We start from the raw sequence: 15,722 nt of genomic DNA, 5'->3' as shown, positions 1-15,722 counted from the left end.
TGTCAAGGTTATAATGACTGAAAGAAGAAAGTGGTTTTTGCATAACAGCTTGCACTTAATGGTTATAAGGTGCTTATCAATTTTAGATCAAAAGATAAAAGGTCGGGGTCAGTGGAACTAAAAAATAATGAGATTTGCACTTTACCAGAATTTGCATTTTGGTGCACAAAAGTCAGAGTCTTGGTCATGGTTTGTGTAATAATTAAATAATGGTTTCCGGACAGGAAGTTGTGGTCAAGACTACATGCTTTGTTGGTCAATCTCATTGAGACCATCAATGGGTTGTGGTGCATTCATAGAGGACCAATAACCATGACAGGTTATCATGTGGCATTCATGCTACTCTGGTATATAAATAAATAATGTATTTTTTGTGATTAAAAAAAAATCCCAATAGGAAAAACAGTGCTACAGAGTTGGCAGTTAGAAACGAGAATGGTTGGCCAACCAAAACAGACTTATATTTTTTGTTTGGCCTTATGTTTTTACCCTTTTGCATGTTTTCTGTGCCTTTGGAGTTTTTGCAACATCTTTATTGTTTGTCTCATGGTAGATACTTTTGTTTGCAAGGGTTTGCTTTCATGTAAATTTGGGAATATTTTTGCTGTTACCATTTTTTTTTACAAACCATATGCTTATAAGTCCAGTCCAACAGTAAACACCATTGACCCTGATCTTGTGTCATATAATGTGATGACAGATTAGGGTATGTGTTGTTTGTTTTGTTCATTACTCTTAGAAATAGCACAGATCCAGATATCTTGACACATTATCCTATGGCAGATCTGGATTTCTGACTTGGCTTATAAGCAAGTAAAAACGGCATCCTTTCTTTCAGTTGGGATTATGGTGTCAAATTGAACCCTATAAATAAATAAATAAATAAATACTTGGCTGACTTTGAAACTGGTCAGTTTGACCCATTCATGTTCCAACCACCATTCTGAGACTGCTCAAACTCGGTTGGCCTTAGAATGTTTTTAAAAAAAGGGTCCAATTTCATGAATTGTCTACTCTCTTTAGCTGTATATTGTATGGAATCTAAATTTAGCAGATTACACATACAGCACAGTACCAATGAATGCTGTGAGCTCAGAGTGCACTTATGATGGGGAAGTTGAGGAATTTGTAAAGCAAACTGAGGAGTAGGTGAGGTTATAGTATGTATACATGGCCACAGCTCCACATGCGAGATTGTTTCAGGAAATTCAGACTTGAACAAAGAGGGGGGGATTTCCTGGTCTTTTAATAGAGAATTTACAGTTTTATAATCATCACTTGAACACTTGGTTTTAACTACAAGTGCAAAATACTGGCCTACTTTAAGAAACATTCTTGTTGTGTTAAAAAGGAATTTTGTAGAAAGATTATTCTTTTTCTGTGAGTTATATATCTGGATAGTCGATTTTGGGTGAAACAGGTAAGTGTTCATAGTTCTGATAAAAGAAAGAAGTAGAAAAGCAATTATTTATTACTTTTTTGAGGCATGGTCAGCTTTATATATTGGTTTTGACTACATGTATTTACATCTTCTTGTTATTTAATTAGCACATACAGCCCCGGGTGGTCGAGTGGTCTAAGATGCTTGTCTTTAGGGATCACTATCATATTACTCCAGTTTGCATGGGTTTGTGTCTGGATTTTGGCCAGTGTGGGTATGTGAGAAAGCTTCTTGTAGTTTCTGGTGGGATGGTGGTTTTTCAGGTTTTTCCAGGTTTTTACTTCATCAGATTTAGTTCCTGCCATATATAACCAAGCATGTGCTAAAAAATGGCATTAAACCCAAAAACAAACTGTAATTAATACACAATGACAGTATGTTCTTCTGGTTTCTGTGAGGAGTGAAAACTATTATGTGAGCAAATTATCATAAATTTGCTCTTGTTTACTTCAGTTAATTTACTTCTTATCTACGTTTTTAATTTCTCCAATCTTTTAGTTGAGTGAAATGTAGGCCAAGGCAACAAACATTTGTATGTGCACTCCAAAAGTTGTCATCTAGATGTATGGGATGCCATGTTTGTGTTTCAATGTTGACTTTTTATATACAGTGCTTATTTCATGTGGTGCATTGCTATTATATGTGGTGTATATTCCATTGTACATGGTGCTTATTACGTTATATCTGTTACATATTCCATTATACATAGTGCATATTTCATTATTCATTAAAAATTTTGTATTTTCCATTATATCTGCTTATTTAATTATATGTAATAGATATTCCATTATATGTGGTAGATATTCCATTATATGTTGTACATATTTCATTATGCTTGGTCCATATTCCAGTATAAATGGTACTTATTGCATTATACACTGTACTATACATGATGCATATTCCAGTATATATTCTGCACATTACATTATTTGTGGTGCATATTCCAATATACTTGGCATATTCAACTGTATATACAGTGCTTTTTACATTATACAGGTGAAACCCATTATAATGCAATGCTCCAGGTCCAAAGAATAACATTGCGATATAAGTTGGATCGCATTAACAAATTTTTCAAAAAACTTCCCAGCTGCAAATGTTCATTGAAATTTCAATGTCATCAGTCTTAACTATCCCCATGATCGGCTTTTCCAAGAGCATTTATTTAGGATGTTAAAAAGCGGTCACATTATTTTTAAAAATGGGAGCCATGCTGCCATCTTGTTATAACGAATCACGTTGTAACGGGTTCTACATGTCCTATTTGAATACTATATTTTTGCTACTTTTATGGGCATTACCAAGTACCCCCAAAGATGGGCTGTTTACATGCATCAAAATGTTTACCCTCACCTGTGTGAAAATATCAGAAAAGTTGATGTGCACTTAGGAACACTTTTTTCAGTAGTCCATTAACCAAAAAGTAGATGATGTAATATTTGCATCGGTGTTTGATTTAGACCTGGTAAGGATGGGAGTTGTCACATTTGGGGAAATGGTCTGATTGAAGGAGAAAGAATGAAATATATGAAGGCATCCAGCAAAGACACAAGTGGTCTACCATCAGCTTCAGGTAAACAGAGCAAATTTTATTTCTGATTGCCGCCTTAAATGAAGACGGTCACCTATGGTATATGGTATATCAGTATTTTTCTTGGCAAAGCAAAGCAGATGTATTTTTTTCTTTTTAAAATAGTCATTCAGTGTTGCAAATTAGATTCTACACAAAATCTAGTCTAAGTTTTATCTAACCCTTCCCCACCCCATTTTAAATAATTTGACATTTATGCGCAGCCTAAGATAAAATGTCAAAATATCTCAAATGGGGTGGAAAGGGCCACAGGAAGCTTGGACTGCAGAAAAGCATTGCCCTAGTCAAACCATGTACATAGCTCCAACCCTCATGAATCTGGTGTGAATTTCATGACTTTTTCAGCGATTCACGGATTCACGCTGCAAGCCAAAAATTCACGAATTCTCTAATCCTCAATTATTTTAAATCTTTAATAAAATAACCGATTTCCTGTTAAGCGCTAGTCGTGATATTTGAAGTTGCCGAAAGGGTCTGGTACTGCTGGTTGCGATATTAGTAGATCTACAGCCTATTAGTACAGTTCGCCCGGTAGCAAGCATTTTAGCCTATTTTAATATATATGTATAAGAGTAGTTTTACAAATGCTTTTGAGAGAAACTGAGGCCTAACCGGAATTTTGCTCCGCACATGCGTCACCAACACTGATTTGAGTTACTGCTCAGCATCGCATGTAAGATCTTGAAAATGTCTTCACCACGAAGGAAAAAGAAATGTATTACTCAAAAAGTGAAGTTTAATTTGGAATATATCAAAAATTGGCTGTGCATTCTGCCATTAAACATTGATATTCATCATGCTTTTTGCACTCTGTGTGCCATCGCAGAGACGATGTGAGGAAGCATGTCGGTTGCAAAAGACACATAGAAGTTGGGAAAATGAAGAATTCGCAGATTTCAGCTCTGGGATATTTTAAGTCATTGGCGGAAGACCTGCAGGCTACCAACGCTGAAACATTATTTGTGAGTTTTCTTGTCGAACACAATCTGCCTTTATCAGCTGGAGACCATGCTAAACATTTGTTCTGACAAATGTTCCCGGACTCGAAAATCGCTTCCAAAAGTGCTGCAGCTCCAGTGCATTCCTCAAAGCAACAGTGACAGCGAAAGAGTATTTTCTCTGGTGAGGAAAAATAAAACAGACTTTAGGGCCTCCTTAGTTGCAGAAAATTTGTCACTAATTTTAGTCACCAAGATCAACCAGCAGGCAAGCAGTTGAGGAAGTTCAAGTCTGCCACAGTATCATGTCTTGATAAATAAATATTTCTGCATATATGTAGTGTTTTAGTCTTATATTGCGAACTTGATATAGTGTAGTATTGACAGTCAGAGTGGATGGAGTGGTCAGAGTGGATGGAGTTATTGTCATGGTATTTTTCACGACTTCTTGTCCAAATTCATGACTTTTTATCCCTATTTTCACTAATTGTGAGCCTGGAAGGTTGGCAGCTATACATGTGAATTTTATAGTACATGTTCCAGTTTTTAATCTGATTGAGATGACACTTGATTCATTCGTTTTATCAGTATTAAAAAATGACATGTTTTCTGTAAACTGACTGACCCACCATATTACCCCAACAACAACAACTTGTCACTCCACAAACTATTTTTGTTTTAAATTGGGTAGTAAGGTATTTTTAGAAATTTTTTATTTTTAGAAGTGTGCTTGTATAGTTATAGCGTAGCAACTGCATGTTTGACAGCATGTTCTTGATTTAAAATAGTTATAGAATAAAAAGGTTATAAAAGGTATGTAGATTTTTTTTTAATGGCTACCATCTTAAGCAGATTTTGGAGTATGTTACAGGAAAAACACAGTTTTTAACTTTTGGCCTTTGATGAAAGTCAGTCATATGGTATAACATTCCATTTATAATGTATCAAAAGTTCGATCTTATGCATATATTTTAGCTTAACACATTAAGCCCTAGCGACGACTTTACGGGGCAGGAGGTAGTAGCCTGTTGCCAAGCTCTGTAGCATCATGGTCATGCATGATACACTAAAGTGGGTGGTATTATAGAAAGGTAGACAGATGTAGCTCTTCAATGATACCAAATAATCTGGCATATCTAGTTGCACTATGAAATACAGGTAGAAAAACCTCATTTTTTGGACCAGACTTTTTTTAACCCAAAATTGGCCTGTGGTCGGAATCCGATTTTGTGTTTGGATTTGAGACTTTTTGGACTCAGATCTAAGTCAAACCAGTATGAACTGCAAACAGACAGATGAGCCTTTGCAAAAAGTAGGATAAGATGGGCTTTTGGAATAAAGAGTGGTCTCCATACAGAAATAATGGCTCTGTTTAGCAAAAAAAAAAAGAAGAAAAAAGAAGTACAACATTTACCCTTCTGCTCATGCATGAGTCAAATAGCCAATGAAAAACGATGTTTCTAACACAACTAGGCAGCATGTTATTGAAAGATGACCGGGGATTTGGTGTTTTCGAGTCTAGTCAGAAATAGCCTTCAAAATGTGTTTCCTACTCAATTTTCAGGCAAAAATGACAAAAAGCTCCAGGGGTTATTGTGTTAAAGGGGATTGTCTTGTAAAATTCTATGTCTATGTGATTATGTTGAACTTCTAAATTTAGATGGTTTAAAAGACCAGTGCAACTTTTTCAGAAAATATCATATTTATATTGAATTCCCAGTCCATGGTAGCTTCAAATATACAGCAGGGGGAGATGTGCAAACAAGTTTAGAAATTGAAATTGTAATTTTTATCATATAGTAAGTTATTTTATCCAGTTTTGAAATTAAGTTTTGAATGTGTGACCTTAAACAACATCTTGTGAAAACGATTCATGTATACTTATTACCTCCCTTTTATTGAATTGTGAATCTGTAAACATGAATAACATTGAAAAGATTGCTTCAAAGCTATTGGAAAACATCATTAAGCATGTAGTTTTACTTTTCTAAATGAAGAAATGTTTTTATGGACAGGGACTTTACATATAAATCATCCGTTTCATGGAAGTGCACCTTTCTTATAGTACAAGTGAATTTTCTAGGAGTGAAAAATTAATATTGATCGAAAAAGGGTGTACTTTTGCACCTGTTGCACCCCCATGTGGTACATCTATGACTTCACTGGCATAGTGGTGCATCACTGTGGGGAAAATGCTTCATAAAATAAATATTTTAATTTTAAAGCAATCTGTTTTTACAAAGCAATCAGTTAATCAGTTGAATCATGGCATGGATGTGGCTTTGTACAGTGTGGTAAAACCTTATTAGGCAAACTGTCCTTCAGCTCTTCTTTCTAATATAAACAACCCTTTTATATCTCCACATGGTTCATGGTGGAATCCATGGTCAAATATAGCTAAAATATTTAAGGAAAATACTGATAAATTTTATGCAACTATATTCATTTATGACAAATATCGGGAATGAAATTTTGCTGAGTAGTTTACCTGAAGAAGTTTGTAGATTAAACATGTCTTTGCTGTAGGTTTCCATATGTTTAATTTTCTCCTTCATTCTTCAATCATGTCAACTCTAATCCTTGCCAGGTCTACATCAAAAACAATGGCTGGCATATTTTGTAGTGTAGTTTTAAGTCTAGGAACCTCAGAATAGGTGTTCTTAAACCAAACAAATTGAGTGCACATATTAACTTTTTAGACAACATTTTTACATAGTGGAGGGTAATTCTTTTAGACATGAAAATGGTACATATAAAGGGTTACTTGGTAATGTCAGTAAGAGTAATGGAAAGTATTGTATTACTGAAATAGTTTAATGTAAAAAGCACAGCTTATAAAGTTGAATGGACCATGTATATTAGAATATGGATGTATAATGGAATAGGCATCATGTATAGAGTGCCCCGAGTGGTCTAAAGCGCTCTCCGTTACGGATGACTGCCATCTCACCTCTGTCTGCGTGGGTTCGAGTCTTGGATTCGACCAATGTGGGTATGTGAGAAAGCTTGCCAGTAGCTTCTCGTGGGTAGGTGGTTCTTCCCAGGGTTTTCCAGGGTTCTTCCTCCACCATTAATACTGGCCACCATGCATAACCTATCGTGTGCTGAAAAATGGCGTTAAACCCAACAACAACAACAGCATCATGTATAATGGAATATGCACCATATATAATGGAATATGTACCATGTATAATAAGCACCACATATATAAAAGTACAAACAACAGAAGACATTCTTGATGTTCTATATGAATGTTCTGTTTTATTATTTAATATAACATTTGCCATTAATAGATACTTGTGTGTTTACAGCTTAATAGGGATCATGTGCCACCCTCATGACCCTGCTAGTTCTCTTCTCTCCTACTTTTCATCCATCTTTATTAGGTATACATTTTCCCATTCCAATAAGTCTTTGCATATTTTGATTTGTCTCAGCTATGATTAAAATAAAAACAATTGGTTTGATGAATTACTGTCTCTGATAGGTTTTATGTTTAAGAGGAGGAGGGGAGGGAGGGTCACAATTCCAGACTATGTTGACCCAATTAAGGTGTCTTATTAATAAGCTGATAGATTGAGCTGGGCTATGTGACCCTCTGTGTACTCCCATATACACAGGATAGTGCAGCAGCTTTCTGTGGGTAAAGCTTTATGACATGCAGGTTTCCATATGCTTCATTAATTGAATGCCAAGAACCAAGGCTGGATTTGAAGTGACTGTTAGGTGTTCACTTCTCACTAACCAAAGAGGAAGCATGTTTTGAAAAAGATGCTAACTTACACTGATCTTGGAACCAATTTCTTTTCTTCCATATTGACTCTTTTTACCCGTGTAAAATAGCAAGTAATAGTTATGTGTGGAATCAGTTTGTATGAAGATGTTTTTATTGTTTGAAGTGGTTTTAAAAAAATGCAGTTAAATGGGTATCATGATCAGTTGTATATGAGGAAGACAGTTGTGAAAATTCGCTTTTCTATGGAGGCTGACATTATTGTTTTCACTTCCCACTGTTGGACTTTCTCAACAGATGCTACTCCAGCTACTTGAAACCACATAACAAAACTCAAATTATAAGTTCAGCAAATGTACTAACAGAGATCTGTTGAATCAGAGTGAAATAAGATGTTTCCCTTTTCCGGTTATCAAGTATAACTGCAGCTTGTAATTTCTCCTCTTACATGAAGATTTGTACAAAAATTATAAAGACTGAAATCATCAGGCTGTAATCTTGACTTAAGGAAATCCAGTATGGGATTTGCTTTGAATCCTCCATAACTCAAAGTGAAACCAAGTTTAGAAAGAAACTATAGCAGGAATAAAGAGAACATCATAACATCAACGACAGTGAAAATTCCATCAAAATACTTGCATGTTTCTTGAGATATTTAAGTTTTACAAATTTATGTGAAGATAATTTTTGTTCAGGGAGCCCTGGGTGGCTGATTGGTCAAAAGTGGTTGCCCTTACCAATCACTGCCATATCACCTCTGTCAGTGAGGGGTTCGAGTCTCAGGCTTAGCTAATGTGGGTATTTGAGAAAGTTTGCAAGTAGCTTCCTGTGATTGGTGGTTTTTAATGGTGTTTTATGGGGTTCTTCCTCCAAAATTTGTCTTGGCTGCCATGTATTGCCAATTGTGTGCTGAAACATGGTGTTAAATCCAAAACAGCAACAACAGTGACTTTGGTCAGTCTCGTTAATATTCATGAGTTTTGATGCTGTCATAGAAGAGATTTCTTAAAATTATTAATTATGACTTGTGAAATGTATTAACTGCATAATTTTGTTGCAGTTTTTTGGTGCTGTATAGTTAGGCAGATTAATTTAGCAGTACTGAAGATTATAATTTAAATAATTTGAATGTAAAGGTATACCCCTCACTTGCAAGGGGTGTGGGTTGATTGGCGGATTGTACCTTCTTTCAAGGTGTCTGCTTTATTCGGTTCTCGTTATCTAGGAGATGATCGCCCTCCGTGTTATTGCCTGGATCAAGTAAACTTATCAGTGGAATAAATGGAGATCTGAACAGATATATAGAACAGAATGACACAAGCCCCTGTACAAAAAGAATAAAAATTTAATTAATTACATAAACACTGGAGATAATACATTAGGAAGATACCCTTCTTTGGAATAAATCTTTCACCAAATTTCAAAATACAAATATATTTATATAAATAACCGATCTGTTTTACTGATAGAATTAGTCATCATATGAGCAAGTGAACAGTCAAAGTCGTTGCCTTGTACATTTGTATAACCTGCTTAGCTCTGGTTCCATCCAGTGTCACTGTAGCTGTTCTCTGTCCTTTTGCCCTTTCTTTCCTTCCTTTCTCTTTCTTCTATCTAACCATTCTACTACTTCGCCTCCCTTCTGTCCTCTTTCTTTGTGTGAGTAGGTGGATATGTAAGCATGTGGATACACAGCTACTTGATTGCATTATTGCGTAGGTACATCTGATGATACATCAGAAGAGCTGTTTTCCCCTTTTAAAATAAACAAAAGGCTACCTAAATTTTCTGTCGTTTATCCTACTGGGAATAGATCATTCATCCCCTTCTTGTTATCAGATCTTACTATCGGCATTCAAACAGATACCAAATTCTATTTAGTCGGGCCAAGCAATGCAGACCAAAACAATTCTAGTGCCATAAAATTAATGTATTTCCTAATAACTATATTGTTCCACTCTCGTCTCATTTACACAAATGAATGAATGAAATTCATTGCAGGGCATAATTACACTATTTTCATCGAATACACACATTCAGGTCTTTATCATATGTGAAATCATTTAGATCAGTGAATTCAAATGGATTCCCGTAAACTCATATCAATAAAGGTTATACATGAATTCTTAGAATACCCAATTCCTATTCAAACAAGATGACAAATTCGAACAATTCAACAATCTTATATAAAGAAGACTATTGAACGAATTCCAATATATATAAACTCAACACAGTTATACTCATATATGAGTTGAAACAAACTAAATTCATGCACATATTATGAAATAATTTCAAGCAAAACATTATATTGGCATAAACGAATTTCAGGAAATTGTGACGCAGATACATGGTGTTTTTTCTCGCTCTTACAGCCAAAATTGTGACTGCTGAACTTTCAGACCTCTGGACCCTTTGGGCAAGTGTTTTTACAAGAGAGAATATCTTTCAAATCCCTCTCGGAGTCACGTACGTTTATTCTTGCAGCAAAGCTTAGACTAAATAGATTTTTTCGATGGGGCGATATTTAAAACTAGGAAATTTGGTGTGGGAAACAAGTCCCTTATTTAGCGTAACTAATCAGGATTAAATATGTTTACTACCTTTTATAACTAGGCGCCAAATCTGGGGTCAGTTTGACCTTTTACATTGTGACTAACAGTTTATTGAAATTTTAATTTTTTTACAGTTCCACTATGAAATCGAAGTTTAACCGTGTCCCTAATAGTCCGTCTGGCTGCTATATAAACAAAAGTGTAATTAGCCTCACTAACATTCCCAATCAGACAGTTTGAAATTCTTACAGTATAGCGATTTAACAAGCGCCTGTCTCCATAAATCTAGTTTATTGTTCTCTGGTCTGAAACTAATTTAGATGTCTTCAGATCTCATCATTATACCTGATGAATCTTATGCGTATGTCACTTGACCTGTTGTGCTAAACAGAATACATTGAAAATGGAGGTTTTTCTTGTCTGTTTTTCCAAAAAGCTTTCATTTAAATTTATACTTCTGTTTATTGTCAATAATTCAAATAATATTTATTCATTTACAAATGTATCTGAGTGTTGGAGTGGTCTAATGCGCTCGCCTTTATTGATTACTGCTAACTTGTATCTGTTTTTGTTTTAGTCTCAGGCTTTGCCTATGGAGATATGTATGAAATCTTGCCAGTAGCTTCCCATGGGATGGTGATTCTTACTGGGTTTTTCCAAGGTTCTTCTTTCACCTTTTATATTGTCTATCATGGGTACCCTATCTTAAGCCAAGAAATGGGTGTTGAACCCCAAACAAGAACAACAAACAAATGTATCAGAAGATGGATATAATTTATATATATATTTATTTCAAAATAAAAGAAAAGGAAGTGGTCTTAAGTACTTCAAAAGAAGAAATAAATCATCTGAAATCAGTTGTTGTTGTTGTTGTGGGGTTTAACACCATTTTTCAGCACAAGATAGGCTATACGTGGTGGCCAGTATTAATGGTGGAGGAAGAACCTGGGAAAACCCCGGAAAGAACCACCAACCCACGAGAAACTACTGGCAAGCTTTCTCACATACCCACATTGGCTGAATCTGAGACTCGAACTGGCACAGATAGGTGAGATGGCGGTGATCCATAACAGAGAGCGCATTAGACCACATGGCCACTCGGGGCCCCCTCTGAAATTAGCATTCCTCATGTTATTTTATCAAATTCAGGAACAGATAATAGTTTTTGATGAGCAGGTATTTTAAGTGTGTTCAATATCCATTTTTGTCCAGAATCAATAAATAATGCCTGAATGAATTATTCTTTAATCATGGTAACTTAAAAATGTTCGAGTTTTTTATTAGAGAAGAGAAAGTTCTAAAATGTAGCATGCTTCCTCTACTTTGTTGTGAATGAAAATTTTCGACACATAAGAGTTCTTGACATCTAGAGCAATTATGTTTTGGCAAGATGATCATATGCAGAATAGTGCCGTTTTAAGGCTGGAATTTATCAAATCTGAATCATGCATTGACCTGCATCATTGTGCCACATCCACAGTAGAGTCATTAGACATCAAAAGAAGAGCACCTTGTTCACGTAGTACAAGCCTTGTAACTCGACTCTGTATAATGGTACAACATAGCAAGTATCATAATGAGATTGTAGGACTATCAATATCAAGTTTGCATTTGTACAGAAGGGTTATATGTTTATTATAAAAGTTGAGAATTATATGTTTATTATAAAAGTTGAGAAGTAATTGCCCATCACCACATTCTGTCGCTGTATTATTTTGTTCTTCTTGATATCACAACTTTTTATGTATGCTTCTTCATTATGCCAAGCCATTCTTCAATCCAGTATCTGGTTTGATATTTTGATTGAAGAACTTTGCATTTCTGTTAGAAGTTGTTAGAGTCAGTCCCATTAATGTGCATTATTTCATCCTTTTTATAGTGATGGAGGAAAGCTGGTTTGAGTCGACCCTATTGTGCATTATTTCATTCGCTTCATAATGATGGAAGAAAACTGGCAAGTCAGTCCTGTTCATGTGCGTTGTTTCATTCGCTTTATAATGATAGAGATGGGGTGCTGTGTGGCAGAATGGTCTAACGTGCTTGCCTTTACTGATCACTGCCATCACACCTCTGTTCATGTGGGTTACAGCCTCGGGCTCTGCCAATGTGGGTATGTGATAAAGCTTGCCAGTTCTTTCTTGTGGGTCATTGGTTCTTACTATGAGATTTTCTGGGTTCGTTCTCCACCAGATACACTGGCGACCATGAAAATCATCTATCATGTGCTGAAAAATGGTGTTAAACCCACAACGGAAACATAATGCAGAGGAAAACTTGTTAGAGTCAACCCTTCTTTTTATAACGATGGAGGAAAGTTGGTTAGTAAAATATTACTTAATGGGCATATGGTCATGAGAAACTTCCATGTGAAAAAATGCCCAAAACCATGATTGACCTCTCCTGAACCGTGGTCACAGAGTGCTTAGCAGATACATGTGGTCTGGTTTGGCCTTGGACAAGGCTCTTTACCCCAGTTGCTTTGGCACTAAATGACCAACTTTGTATGGTTGTATAGTAAAAGAACAAACCAGACCAAACCATGATTAATATAACCTGAGAATGAAGGTGCTTCTGCTAACTGATTGACTTAACATGTATAAAGCTTTGCAAAACAACTCCAGTGCAGAGTAATATAACACTGGTCAACAGTGAAATCATTACTGACTTGAAAAGGCCCTAATCTGTAGTATTTTGGTGTGCCGAACACGAATATAACCGTGAAAAATTTGTATTGGCTCTCGTTTTGAAGATATTCATATACCTCATTTTCTATGTTTCACTGTGTAAATTTCTCCAGTAGGACTGCAGCAACATCCGGAATAATGATGTAACATTGCATAATACCATCATGCTCACATCATCCACAGTTGATTGCATCATTTTCTGATGCAATGCAATACTAATGCCATGCGGCTGCTGAAGTAAGTTGACGTCAGCAGTGTACTATACATGTGTAGGCCTATTATACTAATGCCAGGCGGCTGCTGAAGCTGACGTAAGCAGTGTACTATATAAAGCCCAATCAGATAGGTTCAGCATTTAAAATATTTTAGACGTTGTGCGAGACAGTTCAAGCTACTGTTACATAAAACTTATTATTTTATCCATTTACGTACAATAAAGAACAGTAATGCCTCGAAAGTGTGTTAATACCGCGGACAATTTTTGCTATATTTGTGGGGAAGTGACATTTGCCAACCAGAAGAAAAGTATCAATTCTCAAGTGAAGAAGGCATATCATCTTTACTTCGGATGCAAGGTTGGTGACCAAGACAAGCCTTGGGCTCCGCATATATGCTGTGCTACATGTACAACACAGCTTTCACAGTGGTTGAATTGCAAAAGGTCATCAATGCCGTTTGCAGTCCCAATGGTGTGGAGAGAGCCAAGCAACCACCTAAATGACTGTTACTTCTGCTTGGTTCCTCCTCTTTCCGGCGGAATAACGAAGCGAAAGAAGTCGAGAATAGTCTACCCAAACATTCCGTCTGCATTGAGACCAGTTCCACATGGTGAGGGACTTCCTATTCCAGAACCTCCAGCAGAATATTCTCTTGATTCATCTGACGAAGACAAAGGTGAGTCGACCTGTTCTTCTCCTGGTCCATCAGCATGCAGTGATCCAGATTTTCACTGTGGTGCATCATCAACCCCACACAGAATAACACAGGAAGAACTAAATGACCTGATTCGTGATTTGGACTTATCAAAGAACAAGGCAGAATTGCTAGGATCAAGACTCCAACAATGGAATCTTCTAGAAGAAGATGTCACAATTACTGCATATCGAAAGCGCCACCAGCAATTGGAGCCTTTCTTCAGAAAGGAAAGTAATCTGATATTCTGTTCCGATATTGAGGGCCTCATGAATGCTTTAAAAATCACTCATGACCCACAAGAATGGAGACTATTTGTGGACTCTTCGAAACTGAGTCTCAAGGCTGTGCTTTTGCACAATGGAAACATTCTTCCATCTATTGCAGTAGCGTATGCTGTCCACATGAAAGAGACATACGATAACTTAAGGCAGCTACTGAATTCCATTGAGTATAACAAGTACAGCTGGCACCTCTGTGGTGATTTGAAGGTAGTTGCCCTTTTAATGGGACTGCAGCAAGGATATACAAAATACATGTGTTTCTTATGCGAGTGGGATAACCGAGCAAGGGAAATGCACTACATGAGGAAGGAATGGACTCACAGGCAGAATGTAGCCATTGGAGAGAAGAATATCCAACACCCAGCTCTGGTTGAGGCTCAGAAAATCTTGCTACCACCCCTTCACATCAAACTAGGTTTGATGAAGAACTTCGTGAAAGCCATTGACCGGACTTTGCCAGCATTCCGATACCTGCATGAAAAATTCCCTCGACTCAGCGAAGCAAAGATTAAAGAGGGAGTTTTTGTGGGTCCTCAGATTCGAGAGCTTTTCAAAGATGACCGGTTCAACAACTTGCTGGAAGGTGACGCGAAACAAGCATGGAATGCTTTTCGCCTAGTTTCTACAAACTTCCTCGGAAATGTTAGGGCAGAAAACTATAAGGAACTAGTAGAAGACATGTTGATGAAGTATAAGAAACTTGGCTGCAATATGTCTCTAAAGATTCACTTCCTTCATTCCCATTTGGATTTCTTTCCTAGCAACTGTGGTATTGTTAGTGATGAACACGGCGAACGTTTTCATCAAGATATCGCAACAATGGAACAAAGATACCAGGGAAAATGGTCCACTACAATGCTGGCTGACTACTGCTGGACACTCCTCAGAGATGCTCCCGAACAGCTGTACAAGAGACAGGCGAAGAAATCTAAGATGTAGTCAATGACTTATTTTTTATAGGTAGGCTATTACAGTTGACCTTTTACTATTGGAATGCATTTCGTTATGTCAACATTAATTTCTTGCAGATTACAAAAAAACTAGAGCCAATTTTGCAATTTGACTGTCATATTCGTGTTCAGCACATAAAAATTGATAAGAATTGACTAATTTTATTTCAGTAACATGACTTTTGTAAAAATTTGTTGTCCAGTGTAATGTTCAGTGTAGTAAGTAGAATAAAAATCAGATGAAAACTACTGGAACGGATGACTTTTAGGGTCAGTTTATGTTAGCAAAAATCATCTACATTTTGTAGCATCATACTTCAATGCTCAGCCAGGGTTCCAGTTCATTTGACATTGGATAATAGTTTACACATTCAGTGATATTGGTCATTGTTTCTTTAGGATCACAGATAAGCAGTAACTGACCCCTTGGCTGTGGTTGACATATGTCAGTCAGCTGTCATCATTAATGGTGAAGTTATGAAGGATTGAAACTGTATTGTTACACAGTAAATTCTACTGATTGGTACTATTTAGTAGTGCAAGCTCAAGTTACGCCACAAGATTTTGTATGCATTCACACCTAGCTAGCACTGGGTATGTGGCTTAAACATTTACAAAATCCAAAAATGTGTAAATA

The 15,722-nt window shown here is 36.4% G+C and overlaps 1 protein-coding gene across 8 annotated transcripts in view; it reads left to right on the top strand.

Moving 5' to 3' along the window:
- LOC149793960 (talin-1-like) overlaps window positions 1-15,722 on the top strand; it is a 284,989-nt gene that overhangs the window by 34,842 nt on the left and 234,425 nt on the right. Inside the window, exon 1 of one of the 8 annotated variants that reach the window (XM_089967885.1) lies at window positions 1,165-1,420. The exons of the other annotated variants lie outside the window; for them this stretch is intronic. The gene's annotated coding sequence lies outside the window, so the exon portion shown is untranslated. Of the gene's footprint in view, window positions 1-1,164; window positions 1,421-15,722 lie in introns of those variants that run through there. 8 annotated transcript variants of the gene reach the window in all.

The sequence above is a fragment of the Sinohyriopsis cumingii genome, chromosome 8 (assembly GCF_028554795.1).
Source record: "Sinohyriopsis cumingii isolate HCF-2022 chromosome 8, ASM2855479v2, whole genome shotgun sequence".
Lineage (NCBI taxonomy): Eukaryota > Metazoa > Mollusca > Bivalvia > Unionida > Unionidae > Sinohyriopsis > Sinohyriopsis cumingii.
Note: the sequence above shows the minus strand (reverse complement) of the source record. Positions and strands in the feature narration are given on the sequence as shown.